At 43.4% G+C, this 5,821-nt stretch overlaps 1 pseudogene; it reads left to right on the top strand.

Annotated features, from left to right (window-relative positions):
- The first annotated feature begins 1,178 nt into the window (after positions 1-1,178).
- LOC129699159 (5S ribosomal RNA) lies at positions 1,179-1,296 on the top strand (annotated as a pseudogene).
- The last annotated feature ends 4,525 nt before the right edge of the window (positions 1,297-5,821 follow it).

Genomic DNA, 5,821 nt, shown 5'->3' with positions numbered 1-5,821 from the left:
CCCTTCAGCCCACCAAATCTTTCCTAAATATCGATAACCAGACACTAGCACTATCCCACACACTAGGAACAATTTACAATTAACAGAAGCCAATTAGCCTACAAATGACAATTGCTTGTTCCTAAGCTCCCCCCCTGTCTAAAAACACTGAATCGAGCACTTGAATCAACTATAATTTATTTTACCAAAACCACAGGTCACACACTGTACCTATCCCATCGTGGGTTCGATCCTTGCATCTATCTGTTCAAGCCCTCTAGGCCTCGCTCACACAGAGGCATTCCAGAAGGATACACGGTCCTGAGCACTCTTCCAGAAGATCGACCCTGAGCCTCGTGATCACTTTTATATGTCCCGGGAACTCGAGGGCCGAACCACACGGGGGTTGGCTCTTAATCACCCAATTACAAATATTGATTAACCCCATACATAACAGGCATTTCCCTCACCCAATGATACAACAGTTCAATACATTTTATTCACAACGGACTTCGAGATGAAGTCAACTTGGAAACATTTACCCTGATTAACAGAAAACTCAGACAAGGCTCAACACCCCATCCAATCAACACTTAGCAGAGTCAGACTCTGCAACATTACTTACAAACTATTTACAAGATGTATGTCTGGTTTGCAGCCATCCAATCCATTCTATGCATTTAGCACCAGATTGACAGGGTTTGCAAGGTTTCCCATTCTTTACTTGCAAATTGTATCTAAGTTCCAGACTCCCTGGCACCTCTCGCACCCTGTCCCAGCTCTGCAGGGAGCAATTTCAATTTGACCAAATCTCCCAGCAACCCTGAAACTTAACCCCATTTTGAAGTTCTAGCTGGTCCAATTTAGCCAGGATTAACACAAACGTGCACATCTTTGGAGTGTGGAGGAAACTGAAGCACCCAGAGAAAACCGACGCAGTCATAGGGAGAACGTTTCAAACTCGGTACAGATAGCACCAGTACTCAGGATTGGACCTGGGTTGCTGGCACTGTAATGCAGCAACTCTACCACTGCACCACTATGCTGTCCCCGATTTTAAACAGCATGAATATACTATAATCAAATATGAACATATTTAGTTGAAGAAATTATGTACGGGATAGTGGAGCTCATTTACAGCTATGAAATAATGATTCTGCTTTTGCTATCTGCTCACGTAGTTCACCTAGATGTCCTTACTAGACTGTCATACTAACCTGAACACGGCCGATCCCGTTTGATCTCGGAAGCTAAGGTGGCTCAGGCCTGGTAAGTACTTGGATGGGAGACCGCCTGGAATACCAGGTGCCGTATGATACCAAGATCTGAATGGTGGAACAGATGGAGGATGATGACTGACTTTAGTGGAGTGTCACAACGCTGGGAAAGCGGATGAAGGCTGCAGCAGAAAAGGGTCACCGGTCGTCTTGGATTCCATGCCACTGGATTCTGACCCAGATCTGTCAAGGCCCATGTGGTAGATGTCTGTGCACCAGTCTCCCCACGTTAAACAAAGTCACTCACGGGCGTCCTCTATGAGAGGACAGTCATACGCGTTTCGAGTGACCGCCGATGATGAAAAGAAGACGTCCTTAACCATATAACCATATAACAATTACAGCACGGAAACAGGCCATCTCGACCCTTCTAGTCCGTGCCGAACACGTATTCTCCCCTAGTCCCATATACCTGTTTACCCATAAACATCAACCACAGTGACTCCTCCACATTCCACACTGTGATGGAAGGTGAAAAATAAGTTCAATCTCTTCCCTTCTTTGCTCTCCCGCAGTTGGAGGCCTTGAGCCTTCCTTTGATATGAGGATCTTGTTCCCGTAGCCGGCGGTCAGGCCCTCCACGTCGGGGCAATCAAGCTCTCGCATCGGGGGATCTCAGCTCCCTGCAATCGGACCCCGGGTCGGGACTAGTCGAACCCCCTGGGACCATGATCCCTGGAACAAGATCCCTGGATCTAATGCTCTGTGATCTAGGACCCTAAAGGTAGGGAATGCACTGGTGGTGATCGACCAGAATTCCATAGGTTCTGGAGAAGTTCTAAAGAAGGTACGGTTGCGCTGCAGTGGAGTTGCCTTACAGTGAATGCAGTACCAGAGACCCGGGCTCGATCCTGACTATGGGTGTTGTCTGTACGGAGTTTGTACTTTCTCCCCATGACCTGTGTGGGTTTTCTCCGAGATCTTCAGTTTCCTCCCCTACTCGTAAGACGTACAGGTATGTAGGTTAATTGGCTTGGTAAATGTAAAATTGTCCCTAGTGAGTATGGGATAGTGTTAATGTGCGGGGATCTCACATTATGTGTGGGTACAGGATAGTGTTAATGTGCGCGGACCCGGTGGGCCGAAAGGGCCTGTTTCAGTGCTGTATCTATAAACTAAACTAAACTAAAGTTATTGAGTACAAGGATATCACAAATATAATTATTCAAAAAGTGAGAGAGAGAAAAATAAATAAATCTTTGCCCCCTGCGGCCAATATCTGTCATGGGGAAAGTGTTCTAATTTAATCTGAAGTTAATAGCAGGATATTATAAAATTATAAAACCATCAAGCAGTGTCAAAATGATTTACTGAAAGGAAAATTGTAATTAACAAACTTGCTGTCATTCTTTGATAGTGTAAAAAAATAGAGTGTATAACAAGGAACTCGCAGATGCAGCATATTTAGATATCCAACAGGTATTCAATAAATCAATCAATCAATCAATAATCAATCAACCTTGATTGTCATCTTGTAAAGCAACAGTTGTACAGTGCAAAATGAGAAGACGTTTCCCAGGGAATACCAGAGCATCGCACATAAAACTTAAACATTTCACACATAAATAAAAACAATAAAATCAAACCAGTCCGTGATAAAAACAATACGAATAGTTAAAAAGTGCAGGTAAAAAACAGCAACATTAAAATACTAGTAAAAACAGTTATAAATTGTCCAGGGCAGCTGATTTAAATGGCCAGTGGCACATATAAGGCAAGGTAAGAGCACATGGCTTTAGGGATGATATCTATATAATTAAAACTCTAATCTTGACCACTTCCTGTTTGCATTGTATACTGATTGTAGAAAAAATGCGACCACTTACGGCTGTGATTTTTGGCCACATTACTCAGAGACCCCTCCCGCTGAGTAATCGAGGAAAATTAAAAAATGAGATTCTCTCTCATGCCATGAAGGCCACGCCCCTTCCGGTGGGAGGGGGAGGAGCTATAAAACCGAGAAATGTGGGCATGGCTCATTCTCTGTAAAATGGGGGAGGGAGAGGGTCATGACTCTCTGTCTGAGCTGTGAATCAACTGAACACACTGAATGTCTACTGAACTATGAGCGTGGTTTTTATGTGTTTTTTTTTGGTTTTATTGTGGTTTTATGGTGATTTTACCCTGAATGAAATGGTATGAAACTGTATTTGAATTTGGTGGCCTTGCACCCTCTTGAAACGGTATGAAACTGCATTTGAATTTGATGGCCTTGCACCCAGCTTGAAGTGGTATAAAACTGCATTTGAATTTGGTGGCCTTGCACTCTGCTTGAATTGGTATGAAACTGCAATTGAATTTGGTGGCCTTGCACCCTGCTTGAAATGGTATAAAATAGTACGATTAAACGAGAACTTACCAGTTTGAAGTTTGATCTGTATTTTATGAGGGATTACGTGAAGACCCTGTCCAGCACGCGACATACTTCAAAGCAGCGGTGTGGAATCACAGAAAACACAATAATTGAAATAAACATAGTAAAGATAAGGAGAACTAAGATACCAGTTGATCTCTATAATTGAGGGTGGAAGCGGAGGGCACGTAATCCCTCATCGTAACTCCTCATAAAATACAGATCAAACTTCAAACTGGTAAGTTCTCGTTTAATCTTACTATTTTACTTTGGAGTTATGTGAGTGACTACGTGAAGATTTTAAAGCTCTGTGATTTCAAACCGTGTAACAGTCCATACTTCACTCGCTGCCGAAGTCATCCAAGGGAGGAAGTATGTTATCGTAATCAAACCTGAATCTGTTTGTAAAACAACAATGGTATTATTTGAAAATAATAACAAAGAAATTAATGCTCCCCCAGGCTAAATTATATATTATTTGTAGCGTCTAAAATTCTCTCTGCAAGTGAAACGGGTTTTAATGGCTTGTTGTAGAATGTTTGAAAGTTCTTCCCATGGACCCCCTGCTGTTACCAGGTTGGTCCAGTGGCACATCCATACTGTTAGCCACCGACGTGGATGCTGCTCTGGTGGAGTGAGATGTGTAAATATCAGTATCCACTCCAGCAGCTCCCAATACCTGTTTGAGCCATCTAGAGATGGTTTGACTCGGTGCCCTGACCCAGTGGCTTTTTTGTGGCTGACCCATTTTGTCTCCCTCGGGAATTTTAGGTTGTGTTGATACATTGTAGGAGGTGAATCATGACATATAACGGTGGTCAGGTGGGTACGCCCGGTATTCCATAATGAGTCCTGAAGTTCCTGGTCTGCTCTGTTTCACCAGCTCCTGAATGGTGAATGTTATTTGGTCTGATGTTATGACCATATTGTCCAGTCTGAGTAGGTAAAAAGACTGGACCCTTATGTTGAGACTAAGCCATCAGCATGGCCCTATATAGTGTAGCTGTTTTCAAAGTAAGAAATCTGGCTGGTGGCCATCCCTTAGGTATGTCAGGACAACGCTGACATCCCAGATCTTGGTATATCTAGGTCTAGGGAATTTGAATAGAAGGTACCTCTCATTAATTTGGCCACCAGTGGACGAGACCTATGGCCTTTCCCTTGGTGCTTGTCTTAGATAGGCTACGGTGCACTTCTAGCACATTTGATAGTGCTATAGTTCAGACCTTCATCATGGTGAAGGCTGGCCAGGAACTCCGGTACATGGGTATGGTGGTTGATTAGTAGGTTGTCTCTGTTCTCGAGCAGTATGTTTCCCATTTTCTTATACTGGAGAGATATTGTTTCTTCGTGGAGTCGGTGAGATGCTGTCATCGTGTTCATGGTCCTGACAATCCCTGGTCCATCAAAAGGTCTTTTGGAATCTGCAACCCAGTAGGCTTATTCTGTCATTGCATGGGTGACTTTCGCCTGATACAGGGTGGATCAGTAGATCTGGTCCGTGTGGAATGGTCATGGGTTTCAATGACCTCAAGGATCACTGGGAACCATGGCTGTGTAGGCCAGTCGGGTACTACCAAAAGTCCGAAGCAAAATTCATCTGTATTTTGCGTAGTATCTGACCGATGAGGCAGAAAAGGGGAGAAAACATAGAGATTAGTCCCCCCCCCCCAGTTCAGCGCGGATGTATCCATCGCCGCTGCCTCGAGGTCTGGTTCCCATGCGACATACATCGGTACGTGGTGATTCAGTCGGAATGCAAAGAAATCGATATCTGGTGTTCCATATTGCTTTGTAATTTCAGCAAATACTTTGGTTTAACATGTCTGCCACAGTATTTAGCTCACCTGGTAGGTAAGCTGCTGCTAGCCAAATATGTTTGACGACATACCATTACCAGATTGTGTTAATCAAACTGTCACATGATATCGATTTTAGTTCACCCATGTGGTTTAGTATAGGCCACCACTGTGATATTGTCAAATTATAAATGAACATGCAAAATGGTGCACTATTGAACAATATGCTTTTAACCCATAGAACGCACCCAACATTCCCAACCAGGTTTTATGTCCAGTGTCTGTAGTGGTGATGACTCTAGATTAGTCCATTTACCACCTGTTCTGGATATGGGCTATTTTGTTTAAACACTAGCACCTTAGTTCTAATGGAAAGGTCCAAGTTAAGTAGCTGGTAATGCTGCTACTAATTT

This window comes from Leucoraja erinacea, chromosome 7 (assembly GCF_028641065.1).
Source record: "Leucoraja erinacea ecotype New England chromosome 7, Leri_hhj_1, whole genome shotgun sequence".
NCBI lineage: Eukaryota > Metazoa > Chordata > Chondrichthyes > Rajiformes > Rajidae > Leucoraja > Leucoraja erinaceus.
Note: the sequence above shows the minus strand (reverse complement) of the source record. Positions and strands in the feature narration are given on the sequence as shown.